We start from the raw sequence: 20057 nt of genomic DNA on the forward strand, positions 1-20057 counted from the left end.
TGGCTTTTCATGTTGTGCCCCTATAAACTTTCCTTGGATAGTTAAATTAATCAAAACTCATCTATTTGTTATATATCAAATGCTGTCACTGTAGTTTATGAGTCAGGGGATCTATAAGGTTTACTTTTCTTGCTTTCACAATGCATAAAGTATTTAGTATGCCTTTCCTTCTTAAATTGATACTTTTAGGGGCTAAGCAGACATGATTCTCAAATTCCCAGCCGCAATGCAGAAAACGTTTTTATTAGGGACAGATCATAGATTGCCATCACTGGAGGGGTTTGTTAGTGTCTTCTGGATTTGTACAAACACCTTGGGAAAGTGGATGCTGTCCCTGACATTCATGAGATAATTCCGTCAAAATGACTTAGCATATACCTACTCTCAACCAAGAATAACTGAATTATATAAATATATATGTATATACATTCTGGAAATTCTATATAATTATATAATTATAAAATTAGATAATATATGTGTGTGTGTATATATATATATGTATATATATCTCAAAGCTACACACACACGGCTAGTTTTATAGCTAGTTTAAGTCCCTTAAGAATATGAGAAGTCTTGAGGATAGTTCTAATGATAAATTGTAGGAATAAGGACATGAACTATAAATATGTTAGTCCTAATCTCTAACTGTGCTGTTGTGGCAAGAATGTTTTCTTTATGCCTGGGCATTTTTTCCTTTTATGATAACCAGTTCCAGGTAAAAACTGAGGGTTTGTAATCAGGAAAGGGTAATGAACCCTATATATTTTCTTAGTGTTCTCTTGGGAGTAGGATGTCTTCTCCAGACCTACAAGATACAGTCTGTTTTCCTAGATAGTAAGAAAGTGGAGGAGTGCCTGGGTAGTCAGTAGGGTAAGTGTCTGACTCTTGATTTTGTTTCAGGTTATGATCTCTGGGCTGCAAGATGGAGCCCCAGGTCCAGCTCAGCACTGAGCATGGAGCTGGCTTAAGATTCTGTCTCTTTCCCTCTGCCCCTCCCACCCATCTACCAAACCCACACCCCACTTGTGCACGAGTACACTCTCCCCCTCAAAAAAAAAAAAAAAAGTGGAAAAAGGAAATGAAATTATAATTAAGAATTTTCAGTTAACAGCTTCCTACAAAGGGCACTGAAACACAATTAGTTAACCCAATGAAATATTGTAATCTTATTTGGCAGATATTTATTGAAGAATCAGTATGTTTTGGCATTGGGAAAACAGAAGTGTATTACTCAGGTCAAGTTCGTGTATGGATTTCAGAAAACCAAATATTGCAATAACTTAAGATAGATGTTTCCTTCTATCATCACATGTAAAAATCTCAGCTTCTTCTGTCTTGCTGCTCTGCTTCTCAGACCCTTGGCTGAAGAGCTTTACCCATGAAGACAGTATGTTGGCCAGCTGAAGGAAGGAAAGGAAAGGAAAATATGAGGGAAGGACAACTCTCCACCTCCTCCCTCATCTTTAGGAATGCTTTCCATAAGACATATAGCACACCTTTATTTTTATCCCACTGGCCAGAAGTTAATCATGTGCTTAAAGCAAGTTTAGGGAGAGCTGAGAAATGCTGTCTTTTCTGATTATTTACATTTATAGCTAATATTTCATAAAATCTTTGAAGAGTCAGCCTGTTTGATAGATGCTCATGAAAATCAGGGAAATGGGTTTTTGTGAATATGTCAGTGAGAAATTAAAAAAAAAAAAGAAAACTAAAGGGGATGGGAGGACTGGATGACTATAGCATATTTGTGGCAATTTAGATTCAAGAGTGATTGTAGGTGAGTGAAGGACCCTAACTGTGATAGCAAACTCCCCCGAGATATTTATCTTCTGGAGCTTATCTTCTTTCCTCAAAACTTGATGAATTTTTGAAGGTATGAGGGTTTTTTTTAGAGAGAATATATTTCCCTGTCATTACTACGACATCTTACCTCCGCCAAAGGACTGAGGTGAATATCTGCAAGAAAGGAGATGATCTAGGAAGCTAATTGAATTAGAGATCAGTTTGTTAAAGAGTATGGAAGAGGGCTTCTAGCTTTTTTAGTTAACTGATCTACATTGGATATTTTCAATGTAGTTAACCAATACTTTGAGTTAGAACAAAGCAATATTTCATTCCTTATATTTCAAAATGAGTGTAAGTTAAAGACAGAAAATTTTGGATTTTAAATTGAGGTTTACGTAAATACTATCTCAATATGAAACTGAGTTCAAGTGTGTCTTTGTGGATTGGGAACCTTACCATTTTCAAATAAATGAAACAACCCTATTTAAGTGACAATGCATATTTATCAGGCTCTGTATATCTTTTAATTTTTATTTCACACATTATCTGGATAAAGAGAGGAAATATTTTTTAGTTATCAAGCCATCATGTTTAGAGAATGTTGGATGTAATAAAATATTAGTGAAATATTGCATACTGGTCATATGAATATACTACCTTGTGGGTTAGAGCCATAAGTTGAAATAAACCATATTCTCTGTCAAAATGAAGCTTATAATTAAGCTGAACAGAAGGTAAGATCCAGGATAACTACTAATATAATGCAGTACCAGATAAATACCAACTTAGTAAAACCTATGATAAACAAGAAGAATGCAGAAGGATCCAGAGAAAGGAAGACTATTTTAAGTCTTTGCATTGATGCATTCACAGACAAAAAGTTTATCTTGATATATTTATTGGAATGTTGGTAGAATTTAAATAATTTTTCATGTATGCGGTCTTTTGAAAGCAGAAAAAAAATTTTCTTTAAAGCACTTTAGATATAACCATTCTTCAGGTACAATACTTGAAATCATGTTTATTTTTTGAAGCTAATTTATATTCCAAATCTTTTGCAAGTATACAGTGATCTAGAAGTTATGAAGCTCAGGATGAACTGAATGTGCAACTTCCATGCTGACTGTTGCTGCAATGAAGGGCCTAGGTTCCGATCCCCATAAAACACATTATTTCACTGAATCAGGTACAAGGTACCTAGCGCATAGTATCTAACAAGCATTATCAGCACAGAGTTTTATTATGATGCCTAATTAACAGAAAAGAGGCTATTACAATAAATGATTAGGTGAAAAATGAAACTGATGAACCAGTCCCTAACTCCACCAGATTTCTTTTGTTTTCACTTGTTTTTACCTTGGTCACACTGGCTGAATATGAGTTGGTTTATTTCTTCCTGAACCCATTGCAGAAGGATGAAGATGCTTTACTTATTATTCTATGCAATCTATAACCAGGTCATAGGTGTCTTCCATAATCCTAAATACATGTTTTTTCTCTTTCAATTATTTTGATATAATGCTGATCACAGGTAGAAGAGCCAGAATGACTTTTTCAAAGGGAATAACTCAGTTTTGATTCTGTGCTGACATCTTGCCTCCACAGTGTTATTTCTAGCCCTATTAAAATCTCATACTCTTACAATTAAAACACAAGCACCTTGTTTAGAGTACTTCTGGTGTCACATTAAGTCTACATTGTCAATTATACATGGTTAATTGCATGCTGAATCATAGTAAGTATGTAACCATTATATATTAAGAAGCTAAATAAGATATTTTTATTGTTAGATCCTGGAAAAGCAGAGATATATCTTTTTCTGCAGTGATGCATTTGGTCTAGGCAGATCATATCAGCATACCTTATTTGTCAAAATGGCTTGATCTTGCCTAATCAGGAAAGTAAAAACTTTTTTTTTCTTAGGCATATACATACTGACATACTTTAGTAATTTCAGTATGTTAAATGTCAAGTTACATGTGACTATCTGGTAATAAATAGACAAGAGATTGCATAGGAGTCATAGCACAGTTACACAGTGTGTGGAATATAGTGTATGGAACTGAAAATCAATTCTTTTAAATTCATAGGGTGAGGTCAGTATAACTTTTCTTTTGGTCATGCAAGGTGATACATATATCTTCAGAGCACAAAATCCTCAGTGATCACAAGCGAAGCTTAAAAGTAAATGAGGTCTTTTTTAAAACTGCAGAGTCACTTTTAACAAGACTAAGTTTATGTAAATTAGGTATTGAAATAAAGAGAAGCTAATATTTCAAGTATAAACCTTTGATGTGGAATTGTGCTTTTGTATTTAGTATTTTGAAATTCACATAATTTGTTTTATTCTATGGTGCTTTAACCAGCAAAATCTTCTCGGACCTTATCACTATCTTTATTTATTTATTTATTTATTTATTTATTTATTTATTTATTTATTTATTTTCTAAGAGAGGGAGGGAGAGGAAGAGGTGCAGCGGCAGGCAGAAGGAGAGAGAGAATCTTGAGCAGACTCTATCCAGTGCAGAGCCAGACACCGGGCTTGATCCCACAGCCCTGAGATCATGACCTGAGCTGATATCAGGAGTCAGATACTTTACCAACTGAGGTGTCAGTTGGTAAAATTAAGTAAAGATTAAGTCAGCTTAATTTTGACTTAAGTTTGTTATTGATGATTAAAGGGGATTTTAAAAAGTGAATCACAAAACACACTGGGATCAAAAACAGTATGCACGTGTCCATGGTCTGGTGAACACAGTCACCAAGGCTTTGGCATGTACCTCCTTGCACATGATTGAAGGTACAAGCTGGCTGGACTGCTGATCTGGAGGCAGCAGGTAAAGAACGGGATTTGCATCTTCACTGTGACATAGGTCAGGTATTCTGCAGCAGCAGGAGATGGAGTCAACCTTTGGAACTACAATAGGGCTTTCCCACTCAAGGAAATAAGCTAAACAACCCATTTCCCTGCTAGTCAATGCTACAATTTGGCAGAAAGCTTTGGACCCGAGAAGCCAAAAGCTAATGGATGAAGACATAACCCTACATACAGGAAGTGACTTGCTGACCAAATTGTTGATCTTCAAGATCTCCTTGGTGTAAGTGCTGATCTGCAAAATCATTCTGAGAAGTGGCCAGAGAGGAGGTGGCAGTTATAGGTACTGAAAACAAAAAGAAAACAAAACATTAGACCAGAAGGGTAAACACAAAAGATAGAAGGATAAGGGAAGGGGAGAGGGAATCACACAAACACACATACACGCACATGCACACATTATATAGTGTTAAAATTCAACTGAGTAAATTTTTATATCTAATTGGCTTTATTAAATGGTTCATGAATTAGGCATCATCCTATCTAGCAAGTAAAGAGGAGTCTCCAAAGAGTTGTACAAAATGGAAGGTTTTTATAAGCAGGAAAGTGTGGAAGAAAATTATTTGCGTATGCGTGCCTGCGTGCGTGCACGCGTGCGCGCGCGCACACACACACACACACAGACACTAGGATTCTTCCAAGCAAGTTCACTCTCCCTTAGTGGGGGAGAACAGAAGGTTTTATCATGCAGATTACCTCCTCTTCCTTTGGGGAATGGAGAGTACCCCTGTAATAGATTACCTTAGTGGTACTTCATGAGAAAATTCCTGACTGACCAGTTAAAATTTATATTTCTGGGGAGATCCAAACTGCAGTTAGATTAGGCACTAAGTCCTGGTTTGGTGACCGCCTAAATGATGCCATTTGAGCCTGTGGCTTTCTTTCTAACAATAGTTATAATATATATATATATATCATGTATCTAATACACATACAATATATATATTATAATATATAATACATATGAATATATATATCCAACAAACTACAGTTTCTGTATTTGAGAAGCTAAATGGAGACATTAAACTAAAGTTATAAATGTAAGGGAATCATATGCACAGTGATTTTATTTGAATCCTTACTACTACTGGATTTACTATGAAGTAAATATAAAGAGATTTGGCTAAAAATGGGAAACCAGAAGAGAATGTTACAGTGAGTGTATCAAGAAGAAAATCAGTACATAGTAGAAAAATCAGGAAAATAAAGTTGCACAGTTCTTGGTTCACAGTATTCAGAAAATGTTTAGAGAAAAGATATAATTTTGTATAAAAAATCTCCTTAGAGCTAATTGTGCATGCCATTCACTTTGATCATAATTATTCCTTAGCCACAGAAACGTATCAACAAAAAAATAATCAAATTGCCAAAAAACATAAGGAATCTCAAATAAGCCCTGTTGGTTGACTAAAATTATCCACTTTTTAAGAAGCAAAAAAAAAAAAAAAAAAGTAAGAATACAGTTTACCAAAACTCAAAGACTTCCACAAATGGTGTACCTAAATATACACATATTATTTATGAATAGAAGAAAGGAAAATGTAGACTGTCCTTTTATAAAATAACAAATTATAAAAAAAAACAAGGAAGCAGAAATAGAAAAATATATTTAGTAATGCTACAAAATATCTCAAAAAGCAGCCCCATTATGTAGCTTTTTTTTAATATCAGCAACAAAAATACATTAGATAAAACTCTGGAAAATCTATTCTTAGAAAATGGAAAACATTTATAATAACTAATGTATTTTTTAATATTTGGAAAAATTATAAATGTTTATTTGAAATATGAAGAAAATCCTTATAAATAGCTAAAGAAAATAGATTAAATATAAAATGGAAAACTCTTACATTTACTAAATATGCAAATACTGTTACTGATAATATTTAGTAATCTTTTTAAAAAATTTTTATTTATTTATGATAGTCACACAGAGAGAGAGAGAGAGAGAGGCAGAGACACAGGCAGAGGGAGAAGCAGGCTCCATGCACCGGGAGCCCGATGTGGGACTCGATCCTCGGTCTACAGGATCACGCCCTGGGCCAAAGGCAGGCGCCAAACCGCTGCGTCACCCAGGGATCCCAATATTTAGTAATCTTAAGGCAGTTACTCTCAAATACTGGTAGTCATGTAAATAGATAAGAGTTTACTGGACTACAAATTTACAATATATATGAAAGACTGAGTATTATATGATAAAAATATAAAGTGTTTATGTAGGTAGGGGAAATATTCAAACAAGCCTATTATTATTATATTATTATTATACTATTATTCATCATACTTGCAAATCAAAAACACCACATAAAGATATCATGATGAAGTGGTTAATTGCACTATGGTATATCTGCATTATTTAGTTAGTGAAAGCAATGTTATAAAAAACTATTTAAAAAATAAACTATAGGGATCCCTGGGTGGCGCAGTGGTTTAGCGCCTGCCTTTGGCCCAGGGCGCAATCCTGGAGACCCGGGATCAAATCCCACGTCAGGCTCCCGGTGCATGGAGCCTGCTTCTCCCTCTGCCTGTGTCTCTGCCTCTCTCTCTCTCTCTCTCTGTGACTATCATAAATAAATAAAAATTAAAAAAAATTTAAAAAAAATAAATTAATAAACACATAATTAAATTTTATAGTATTATTTAGTTAAGTGAAAATAATTCATAGGATTGTATACATAAAATATTAACTATGTAAAGGGAATATACCATATGTATACCATACCAACATGCAAATCATTGTAAATCCTAATTAAAGCCAGTAATTGTTTTCTCTGCATAAGTTTATACATGATATTTGTGTAATGCTTTTTATCACTGTATATAAAGAACATATATCTAAATTCAGAAATAAACACAATTATATTAAAGATTTTAGACAGAAGAAAGGTGAGTTGATTTTGGAAGAGCAAACCAATATGTGAAGTTCAGTAACTTTATGAGCAAGAAAATAAATTCAATATGATCTGTGTAAGATTTTTAAATGGGTTGAAGCTCATTTCAATGGATCTTTGAAGGTAAAATGTTGGAGCAGTGTTTTAACATTTTCTCCCACGACACTGATAATGATCTCACAAAGTTGTTTATAATCATTTTATTGCATTCATCAGCTGAGACTAATTATAACTCAGATGAAAATCATCCTTGCAGAGTGCATTCTAAATATTAATAAACATAAATAATGCAAGTTTACTATTAAAGCAATTCAAAACAACAAACAGAACCCACAGGGAGTTCCTTAAAATTAATCTGGTTCCACATAAATTCTGTCTTAAAATGTTCAAAGCAACAATATCCCATATCACAGGATATATTAACTTTCTCCTTTCTTTTTGTTCTGTTTTCTAATTTTGTAGGACAAAGTAATAGATGTGAGTGGTTGGCAGGTCAGGAAGAGTTTAGTGGTAACTTCTAACAAGGAAAATAGAATAACTTAAATATGAATTGGCTAAGAAAGAACTGAGAACAAGCTCCTCTTGTTGCTTTGCTTTTCTAAAATTCTGGAATGTTATTCATACCTTTTATCTTCATTTCCTGGACTGTCAAAAATCGCAGCTATTGAGGATATGGAAATGTATTTGTAACTTCAAATATCTATTTTAAATAAATGGCCTTCAAATCTCAGATAAATTGACACATTCGATTTTAAAACTTGTAGCTTTTAACAGTATCGCTATTGAATTTTAAGGGGTCTTATTTCGATTGTTTCAGAATGAAAATATATCACACAAGCAAAATGATTAGCTTTACGACCTTGACAAATTAATTAACATTTTATAGTTGCCATCTGATCATTGATGATAAGTTTTTCTCCTTCACAAAATTGTTATTAGCATGAAATGAGATATGATTTGTAAAACACAGAACACAAACTCTATTAATGTCTATCCCTATTATTACTGTCATGTTTCCTTCCTGGTTCTGCATGCCATTACAGTTTATTGCCATTCCTTTCCTGGTACTGGACTCCTTGAATTTGAAGAGATGTGTCAATACCAATTTTAACTCTGCCACTTAATATGTGGTCTCAGTTTTCTCAATCTCACTTTTCATGTGTTAAATGGCATTAGCAGTACCTGAGGTAACCTATAGTCAGCTATAGCCACTCCAAATACATGGGAGAGGAAAAAAATAAAACAGACATGTGAAAATACTTGTAAAGTCTAAAATGCTATTCAGAGAGTAACTCAGGTTATAAAGCTGCACATTTGTGCTGATTCTGAAATTATACAATGTCAAAAACTTTAGTTACAATCTGGCATACAATGAGCAAGTGCTTCCAAACATATATAAAGATAACTTCTAGAATTTTGTGGTGATTGAGCGTGTTTATTTAAAAAGACACAAATTAAAAAAGAAAACCATGATGCTTTTTCAAGGTTTCCCTTTTGTCATTCAGAACACTTGGTGTTCTGTAGACAAAATTTATGTTTCCTTGGATAATGTCAAAAAGTTTGTTTTCATTAAGAGATTTTTAATCAACCAAATACAAGAAATCTTAACACTCTACTTTGTTGTTTTTTTTCCCCCACAAACCTTCTTATCATAATTTCTAACATGACTTTAGTAAAGATCTTTCATTTCTTCCCTCTCTATAAAAGAAATGTTTTATTTTAAAAAAAGAAAAACCTATTTAGTAAATATGACTACAGTCATACCATGTGAAAGTTAAAAGCGTATCAAGTTCAATGACGGTAATGAATAAAGAAATTCCCAAAACAGAAAGTTTGACTTAAAACATTTGCTGCATTTTAATGCTTTAGATTAAAGATGCAAGTGGTAAACTCTCAGCAAACTTCCAAATCACAAGGTCAGTAAGAACGGAGTTGCTAAAGGTCATATTTCAAGACAAGAGGAGAAATATCTAGATTCAGTGTTTATATATTTGGTTAAATCATTTAGATTTGCATAGTAGAAAACAGAAGAGTGACCAATTTACATGATGATTTCATTTAATCATTAATGTCACTAAAATTCTGAAGGTGTTGTTATCCTTTTTCATATTTGCAGATTTTTCTGCTGACTCTGGATTGATATGGTGGAATGAACATCTCTATAAACAGTTCATATTGAGAACAAGTTTCCCATAAGTGGTGAAATTGAAAAATTTTGTCTTTAGTCCCTTCAGATCCAGACAATTGTACAGGCGAATTAAATCAAAACTTAAAGGAACAGATCAACTATGTTCTGTAGAAAGTCTTCTTTGAAATATAAGGCTCCCAAACTCATATGATAAACTCTAAAATAAGTTTGATGGTCAAACTGGACAAGAATAATATAATAAAAGAAAACTGGAGTCAGTCTCATTGATGAACATAATTACTAAGATCTTTGGTGGTAAAAACAATACATGATGATGAAGTAAATTGTAGCATAGGAAGGCAAGGCTTAAGTGATTTAGTTCACAGCATTAACATCTTCCAGAAGGAAAATGCTAATGCTCTTCTCAAATTGCTGCATTTTCTTCATCATTATCTTTCTTTTCTTCCCTGTCCTCCTTTTCTCTTCCCTCTAACCTCTGCTCCAACCTCTAACAAATACTTAATTTCTCATATGCCTAAATTAATTTAGCCTTCTGTCTCAGAGTAAAGGTATCTCAAAAAACTTATTCAGACTTATGTGTCACATTCATAGAAACATTTATGTTAGAGACTATATATGGGATTAAGGCAGCCAGTGCCATGAGTTAAAGAGCCATAGATAGTAGTACAAGAACCACTTTGGATTTGGAATGGGGGTGATTGACTTTGTATCTATTTAAGCTCATCTCTGAGCTCACCACAACTCTCCCCATGGGAAAGGTGATGGGCGACCTTACTATTACATGCAAGCTGAGTTGCTCTTTGCTGCTGATTACCTTTGACTCCAGAACATGATAACTTCCCCTCTTTGACTTCCACCACATGATGCAGTGTTGATGTGGTCTTTCACCCCTTAGCTAGTAATGAATGATAAAATCATTTGGTCTTATCCTTTAATCTGCCCTTAGGATATGCCTTTCAACTTTTTTTTCATGCAAAAGACTCTTCTTCAGTACACACCAAAGGATTACTTGTCATGCTCTGGATCAAAAATTCAATACCCAGGGATAATTCCTTCTAATAAATGTATCCCTCATCTTCATTTATATGGAACTTCAAAAAATAGTCGTTTTCATCATTATTATATTTATGTAATAACTCTACTCCACCATTAAATCTACTAAAAGCACTTAGAAATTAAAATACAGTAAGAGGGACGACTGGGTGGCTCCATGGTTGAGCATCTGTCTTTGGCTCAGGTCGTGATCCAGGGGTCCTGGGACTGAGTCCCGCATCAGGCTCCTCACAGGGAGCCTGCTTCTCTCTCTACCTCTCTCTCTGTGTCTCTTATGAATAAATAAATAAAATCTTTAAAAATAAAAATAAAATAAAATACAGTAAGAGTAGGACATTTAGGAGCGTGTGGGTGGCTCAATCAGTCTCAGGGTCCTGGAATCCAGCCCCCTTTCAGACTCCCTGCTCTGTGGTGATTCTGCTTCTCTCTCTCACTCTGCCCCTCCCCTTCACTCAAGCTCTTTTTCAAATAAATAAAGTCTTAAAAAAAAAAGAATAGGACATTAATAAGTTTAAAAATGAGTCGGTGAAGGTAGATGCTGTCAAATATTTGGAATGACTAAAATCAGGCATTAAATTTAGCAACCAAGGCAAAATGGGAATTTATGAGATATAATTTTCTACCCCCACCCCCACCCAATGTATGGCTTTCCATACATGAAAGCCATAGTAATACAAAAGAATAGAAGATAGTCTAAAATAAATACATTTCTATTGCTCCCATCTTTTTGAAAAAGAGATATAAAAGAATATATGCACAGTGATTTTCCTGTAGATAGAGAAAATAAAGGAAGGCTAATACAATCATTCCTACATTTCCATCATTCTATTCTGCCCAACAATAAGGAAATATTGTATTGAAGGTACATTTGCCAATTTATAATATTTTGAACTTAAATGTCAGCATGTAATTTTCCTAAAATTTCCTAACACAAAGATAATGAAGCTGGAAAATACTTGAGAGATAATTTCTCTTGGGTTGAACAGTTCAGAACAGATAGTTATCTTTCCTTTTTGTAAGAATTTACATAACTATCTATGATGATTTTATAACCTTGGGTGGTCAAGAATGAGCTAAACCCTATCTGTTCTCATTTAACAGAAAAAAAAAGTGCAAAAATAAACCAAAAAGGCTAAAATATCAAAATGTTCTGTTAGATAATATTTGAAACATTTTAACAAAGCATTTTGTGTTTTGGTGTAGATATGATGAAAGCCTAATTTTCTCAAATGCAATGAGGTACTCTACAGTTCCTAAAATATTTCATGGATTTTGTTTAAAATATATATAAGAAATTAGTAATTTAAAAAAATAATTTTCATGCTCAGGGCCTTCATAGAGGGATTAATATGTAAACATCAATTTTGACAATCCAAAAGAAGAATAACACATATAATGCATATGCTGAACTTTTTTTTTTTTTTTTCTCCATGTGCTTGTGAAATCTTGAGTTGATAGAGCCCTGTAGGATAAAAATGTGGATACCTTGGTCTGCAGCCTCTCCTTTTCATTATAGGAAGGTGTATAGTTTTTCCACAAAGTAGAATAGAAATAATGGAGTTTAACTTCTGCGGCCAACTTATAAAAAGCAATGTAGTTTTTTCCTGTGTATGTGTTTATGTGCACACATATAATTATTTATTAGTATTTTAAATCATTGCAATATTTTTTATGAGATTATATGTACATTTTCCACCTTGAAAGCATGAATAGAATACATGACTAATAATGACCAAAAGCCAAATTGCAAATTCTAAGCACTTCTTCTCCTTCTACATAATTTTCTTTTCTCTCTCTTTCTCTCTCTTTTTCCCTCCATAAATGATGGTTAAATGATCTTGAAATTGGGTTTGAATAGCACTAAAAATAATCACAATTACCCAGGTACTTAGTACTCATATTTCAAACCAGATTTTATTTTTCATTCTTCCCATTTCCAAAGTTTCTGCAGAAAATTTATTCACATTTTTTATTGGAATTTCTGGATTTTGTGCCTAGCTTGATGAAATAAAATAGCAGAATTTATCTGTTTAAATGGGCTCTTTACTTTTAATTGTGAATTTAAAACATAATAAGAAAATTTATTCTAATGCTTGACAAATCTTTTTTTTTTTTTTTAAGATTTTATTTATTTGAGAGAGAGTGAGTGAGAGAGAGCATGAGAAGGGGAAAGGTCAGAGGGAGAAGTCAACTCCCCACTGAGCAAGGAGCCTGAAGCCCAGCTCAATCCCAAGACTCTGGGCTCTTGATCTGAAGTCTAAGGCAGATGCTAACTGCCTGAAGCACCCAGGCACCTCTAGTGCTTGACAAATCTCAATGAGTGTTACAAACTTGGGCCTAAATGAATAGATTAAAGAAAAAGTATGTCTTCCCTACTCCAAACTTTTATTAATATTAACCATTTTTTGACTTTATTCTTCTATATTTTCATAATTAGGAAAAACCTAGATTATTCATTCGAGGCATGCTAAGTCTTGTTTTATAAAATGTTGTGTTTTTAAGGACAGTTACTCATCTTTTTTCATAGAATCAGGAAGATGTGACTTGGAAGGGAACATGTAGATACTCTTACAGTATTTTCATTTCATTGGGAAAGCCACAAGCACAAGTTGCATGGTTGGCTGTGACAATGTGAACCTGAGAGTTGGTTCCTAACCCACCAGTTGGGTGATTTTTCCATTAACTTATTTTCTCATTTTTCCAACTGAATTCAATTTTGACAAAAATTCTTCATAGTTTCCTCGCCGTGCCTTTTTTATAAAGACTCGAGTAGAAAATCAAACCAAACCTCCCAAGAAAAAATAAACAATCAAATGAACAAAACAAATTAACAGGCAAATTAATCATAAACATGTCCACAAAACAGAATAAAGAGGATTAAAGGGGGGGGGAACCCAACAACATTAAACTTCTGCCTTATTTTTCTTTGAAGAGGATTAAATTTTCTACAGAAAACTGAGTGTGATAGATTATTTTCTTAAAGTGCTGTATGGCCTTGGTTCTGCTGTAAAATTCTCAGTGATCTGTAGAATCAAATGCTTGTTTGGAGGCTGACTTTTGATCATCTGTAAAACTTGTGTGGGAACCAAATCAGTCGCAAGATCCCTTTCAACTCCAAAAATCTTATTAAAATAAACAAATAACCAAAAAAGAAACCCACATTTTTTTTTCAATATGGTCTGTCAAGTAGTTGTCAAATGGACAGCTACAAAATGTCACTTCCTAAATATTACAGCAATGATTGCTTTAAGAAGCATCACTTGTAGGAGGTTGCACAAAGAAAGCAAATGCCAGCACAACTTCATGTTGAAAATTGAGTGATCATTAAATCAAAAAAAGAGATTTGGATAACGAACTTACTTTTAGATCTCAATCATTCATTCATAAATTTATTCTCGAAATTACACCTATCATTGACATTTTCTTTCTCTGTAAAATAAACTTGATATCTAATTAGAAATTTGACTATGCTCAGTAAACTTTAGCAAGCCTCATTTAAAATATCAGAGCTTTGGGATCCCTGGGTGGCGCAGCGGTTTGGCGCCTGCCTTTGGCCCAGGGCGCGATTCTGGAGACCCGGGATCAAATCCCACATCAGGCTCCTGGTGCATGGAGCCTGCTTTTCCCTCTGCCTATGTCTCTGCCTCTCTCTCTCTCTCTCTCTCTCTATGTGACTATCATAAATAAATAAAATTAAAAAAAAAATATCAGAGCTTATTATTATGCTCAGTATATTTTAATACTTTTTGAGATGTCAATGGAATCTCGCTCAAGAGACAGGATCCTGCCTAAAGTTGCATAGTGAAAATATGGTCACAACATTGGTTTCTTGACATACATTCCTTTAAACAATTATTTAAATTCTAAACGGTCTCTCAGATTTCAGTTAAGCTTTAAACTGAAAATGAAAATAAAACTTGTAGTGTGGACGGATGGGTGATAGAAACTGAGTGGCTAATTTCATTAGTACCTAGTGCTGTATGTTCCTGGGCGATTCAGTAAAAAACAAATAGATTTGCAAAACAATACCATTTAATTTAAAATTTAATTTTCCTCTAAATTTCTGTTTGGAAGTCTAAGCATTACTAATTTACGTGAAAAAAGGTAGCAGGACAACTGTTTTCTTCCTAAATCCAGGCCCCCCCACCCCCACCCCCACCCCCGCTTTCTCTGCATGTACTAAAAAGCCTCTACTGGTACCAATTTCTACCTTTACATAGATCTTCTAGGTTGCATTTTACCAATTTACTTTCCATTAATCTTTATGTAGTAACAAATTGGCAGGATGACAAATAAACAGGCAAAGAGGAGAGAATGCCAAAATGTTTTCATTCCACTACTAAGCAGTAAAAAAGAGGAAGACACCACTTTCATCTTTTTGATATGAATACTTCATTTTCACTCCTAGAATGAGAGAATACATTCTGCTTTATTTGGAAAAAAAAAAAAAAAAAGTTTCCCTGAGGTGTAAAAGAATTGTAGATAAAGGAAAATACATTGCACTCCATAGCACTTACAGCTAGTTCACTCTAGCTACTTCTTCTTCTAAAACTGGTTTTCCAAAAATCTAAAGTAAATTTACTGAAAGCCAGGACTATTCTTTTGGTACAGAAAACATATCTAATTTATTAACTTTTTTTTTTACATTCTTAATTAGTATTTTTTTCTAAGAAATGTCACAAAATGAGTTACATTGTAAATATTTCCAAGGTTTGGAAGAATGGTGACTTATTTTGGGATTGTAAAATGAAATGGCCTACATTTGAGTGTATGGTTAAGTTTGAATTGGTTATCAGATTACTGTAATATTTTTAAAGTGTTAGGATTATGAAATTTGTATTAATGTGATGCATCATGTATCTCTTTATTGTAATTTCCAAGATATCAGAATGGGTCAGGTTCATGGTTCTTTTCTGTTTTATTATCTAACCCTTCTTATGACCTAAGATAACATAAATTACGTATAATATAAAAGTATTCCATATATTATGTGTGTGTGTGTGTGTGTGTGTGTGTAATCCGCAAAACAGTAGAAATCCACAGACCAAAGGTTAGTTTCCCCTTTTCTCCTGTAGGAGACAGTTTGCCCAAACAGATTTTACAAAATGGGAATTGGAAGTACACTACATTGCCTCTGCATTTGCTCCTGAGTTGAGCATGCTTGCTTCTTTGCCATGGGCCACCAGTCTCATCACAGATCAAGAACATGGCTTGACATACTTGGGCTGCTCTCCATAGAAAGAGATTTTTCTTTAATAGAAATATTATTTTTCTTAATATTCCTCATATGCCTACCTTGCAGGAAAACATACACACCTATTCACATAATTCGTTCATCTCCAAATCCATCCTTCAGAGTACATTAACCAAATAGGTGTTTTTTTAGTCTAGAATAAAAATCCTACAGGACTCCACAGGATATTAGATGTTGAAAGGTTTTCACAATAGTCTAGGAAGAATAAAGATATAGTAATTCTGGTCATCTTTCTATTTTTCTCAGAAATATGAATAGTGAATATACTTTTTTTTTACCCCTTGTTTGTCATTGGGTATCATTTGTTTTCTAAGTATATAGTTGGTTTAAATCACACTGTATAAATCACATTTATACATATAACACACACATACATACACACAAATACATAAATCTCATGGATAAAAACAAGTTCTCAGAGACACTTTAAATCATAGTGCAAGGCAGCCCGGGTGGCTCAGCGGTTTAGCGCTGCCTTCAGCCCAGGGCCTGATCCTGGAGACCTGGGATCTAGTTCCACATCGGGCTCCCTGCAGGGAGCCTGCTTCTCCCTCTGCCTGTGTCTCTGCCTCTCTGTCTCTGTCTCTCTCTCTCTCCCCCCACCCTGTGTCTCTCATAAATAAATAAATAAAATCTTTAAAAATAAATAAATAAATAAATAAATAAATATGCAAAGGACCAAGCTATTTGTGAACTGTAAAGATGTTTTCTTTAACTTCATATAATTTCTTAATAAATAAAAGTTTACAAATCAGGAAATTCCACATAAAGTTCAGGATACTGACAATTATTAAAGTTTATACTATCTTGCTACATTGGGATGGCATCCCGAAATGGCAACAGTAGGATGAATCTGATTAGTGGTGCACCCTTTCGATTGAGCATAAGCTCTCCATCTTGACATTCTCTCTATCACACACACAATGTATGTATATGCCCTTACAGCCAGCCACTTGTCACTTTTTTACCTTCCAGGATCCTAAAATACGTGTTTGTAATTGTGTTAGAGTTCTCCAGAGAAACAGAATTAATAACATGTACAAATATATACTTATATACACATATATGTATGTGTATGTGTGTGTGTGCATGTGTATATATATAAATGGCCCATGCAATCATGTAGGCCTCCATAATTGCATATATTATATATATATATATATATATATATATATATATATATATATATATATAATCTCCCATTTGCAATCTGGAGACCCAGGAGAGCCTGTAGTATAGTTTTAATCCAAGGCCTAAGGTATGAGAACCAGAAATGATTGTGTAAGTTCCAGTCCAAGTGGAGAAGATTGATGTCTCAGCTTGAAACCAGTCAGATAGAGAAAGCAAATTTTCCATTACCTCTTTTTTGTTCTATTCAGATCTCCAGTAGAACATATGAGGCCCATTCACATTGGGGAGGACAACCTGTTTTATTTAGTGTACCAATTCAAAGATTAATTGTATCCAGAAACACTCTTGATCCACAGGCAGAATAATGTTTGACCAATATCTGGGCAACCAGTGGCCCCAAGCTAACATATTAAATTAACCACCCCAAGTCCACATCTTGTTAACTTGACACTCATACACATATCTTTAAACCACTCTTAATTTCCAGTAAAGACAATGATAAGGTCATAATTCCACCTCACTTGATACAGCTATGTTTTGTCCAAAGAAAAACACACTAACCCCATTCCCAGAAGAGGGGATAAAGTCCTCAAGTAAATTTATTCTCCTTAACTTAAATGTTATAACATCCCCAAACTTAAATACTATGATATAAAATGTATAATACGTAAATATTTTAAGTCAGCACATAATATCATTAAATTATTAATTATGAAAATAAGTCAGTGCATCTTATGTTATATGATAAGGGAATAAAACAGGGAGGAAAAACAAAGATACCTGCTTAATATATGTCACTACAGTATATACTAATAAGATATGCCCCTATGTATTATACAATATTAACATATTATATTGTTGGTTATATTAATGCATGATTAATATAAATCATATATATTAAAATATATAGGAAAACATTCATAACAAAATAAGGACAAGGATTTGACAATTACTGTACGAATTTCCATAACTGGGCACGTAACTGTATCTGGTATTTATAATGACTTCTTCTACTACCCATTCTGCATCTTCTTTGCTTTCAGGAAGCCCTTTAGCTGCTCCTTGGTTCTTTACCAAGCAAAGTGACCTAAACCTTCATTTTTGAAGGATTTGTGCCAGTGATAGTCCTGCCTGGCCTGAGTCGTTATTTTGGTTTTTGTTTGTTTGTTTGTTTTTTCCTTGTTTTTTTTTTATACCTTTTTTACCTCAATCAGTGGGCATGGTAATATTAAGAGACACCCTAAGAGGGGCTCCTATATTCCTTACTTTCATTGTGGAGTGGCAGTCCAGTTTCCCCAGGGTGCTCTGGATTATCCCATCCTGCACTTGACTTCTCTCTTTGCTTGTTTAGTCAAAGGCCTGAGCAACCTAAAGTGGACAGACAGAAGTCTTAATTTCCAGTTCAACAGACTAACTGTTTTTTCTCCTGGTGGAAGTAGCCTTCTATTTGGAACTCTGTCCTCTAGGCCAACAGAGCAAAGGTCGTGGGAACAGGAAGTAAACATTTTGTTAGCGGGTCACTAGGAGTGATGATAGTAAGTGATGACACTCGCATTTCCACTCCTTGATTCCTGGACCCATGAATCCTGGCTATGGGATAAACAACAGCATATATTGGACTCTCATTCAGAGACTCTCATATGCAGCTTTCTGAAGAAAATTGCTGTAGCCTACAAAGTATTCCCATGTAGCTGGGGCTGTAACTGAGTCTTCAAAAGGTCATTCCAAACTTCTATTAAGCCAGCTGTTTCAGGTTGATAAAATAAATGAATTTCATGAGCATGAGCCAAAGCCAGACTTCTTTTACTATGATGTAAGTTCTTTGATCAGAAGCAATGCTGTGTGGAGTACCATGACAGAAGCATTCTGTAAGTCCATGGATAGTAGTTTTAGCAGAAGCACTGCATGTAGGGAAGGAAAATCCAAATCCAGAGTAAAAGTGTCTATCTTAATTAACAGTAATCACGCCTCGGATAAACCTCATTGGCTATGATACTGCCACTGTGCAAAGCTTAAAAAGTGTCTATTTTACTAAGACCAAAATTCTCCCATTCTGTAATGGAAGCAGTCTAATGTAATCAGCCTGCCACCAGATAGGAGAATGACCACTCTGGAGAATGGTGTCATATTGGAGACTCAGTGTTGGTTGGTCTCTGTCCTGGCAGTTTGGGCACTCAGCAGAGGCTGCAGCCAGGTTGGCCTTATTAAGTTGAAATTCAGGTTGTTGAGCCCATGCATAAACTTCCATCTATGCCATCATGGCCAACTTGAGATCATTGGGCAATGATAGGAGTGGCAGACAAAATGACCTATTTTGTCTACTTATTGAAATTTATCTCAGCTAAGATCACCATTTGACCATTCACAAAGGACACAAATATCTTCACATTTTCTTGCCAATGCAGCAAGGTCTGTCTACATACCTCTTCCTCAGATTTTCTTGTCACTGGTTTTCCAGGCATGTTCCTTCTAGGCCCCTGACCTTTCAGCCAAACCATTTCCCATGGCCTATAAATTAGTCTATAATCACCTATCTGGTCATTTCTCCTTCCCAGTAGTCCACAACCAAGTGTACCACTCCAAGTTCTGCCCACTGAGAGAATTACCTTTTGCTCCTGTCATTCATTGTTGTCCCAGAAAGCTATAGCGCTCACTGCAGTCGTCCAACATTATAAAGTGGTGTCTACCTATCCTGTAATGTCATTTGTAAACCAGGCCTGAATCTTCTCTTCCTCGGTCAACTGGTCATAGGGAACACCCCATCACAGCATAGGTACAGGCCAGAAGAGAAGAGGCAGTGTAGCAAGATGGTATCTATGGGCATTTGGGGCATTTCATGTAACTTACTTGCACCTTCAGAACCTACTTGTGTTGAATCCTATATGTATCACTCCCATTTGATGATGCAGTTTTGTTGTG

The 20057-nt window shown here is 34.6% G+C and overlaps 1 long non-coding RNA gene and 1 pseudogene across 2 annotated transcripts; both read right to left on the reverse strand.

Moving 5' to 3' along the window:
• Positions 1-1156: 1156 nt before the first annotated feature.
• On the reverse strand, positions 1157-18596 carry LOC144319094 (uncharacterized). 2 transcript variants are annotated; one of them, XR_013385004.1, is made up of 4 exons: positions 18405-18596; positions 16070-16202; positions 4836-4946; positions 1157-1400 (listed from the first exon to the last, which is right to left on the reverse strand). It is a non-coding gene; the product is annotated as an uncharacterized LOC144319094 (long non-coding RNA). The 2 variants fall into 2 exon arrangements; XR_013385005.1 differs by having other exon boundaries at positions 16049-16202.
• A 488-nt stretch (positions 18597-19084) lies between these two features.
• LOC144289647 (U4 spliceosomal RNA) lies at positions 19085-19151 on the reverse strand (annotated as a pseudogene).
• Between the last annotated feature and the right edge of the window lie 906 nt (positions 19152-20057).

Source organism: Canis aureus, chromosome 1 (genome assembly GCF_053574225.1).
Source record: "Canis aureus isolate CA01 chromosome 1, VMU_Caureus_v.1.0, whole genome shotgun sequence".
Lineage (NCBI taxonomy): Eukaryota > Metazoa > Chordata > Mammalia > Carnivora > Canidae > Canis > Canis aureus.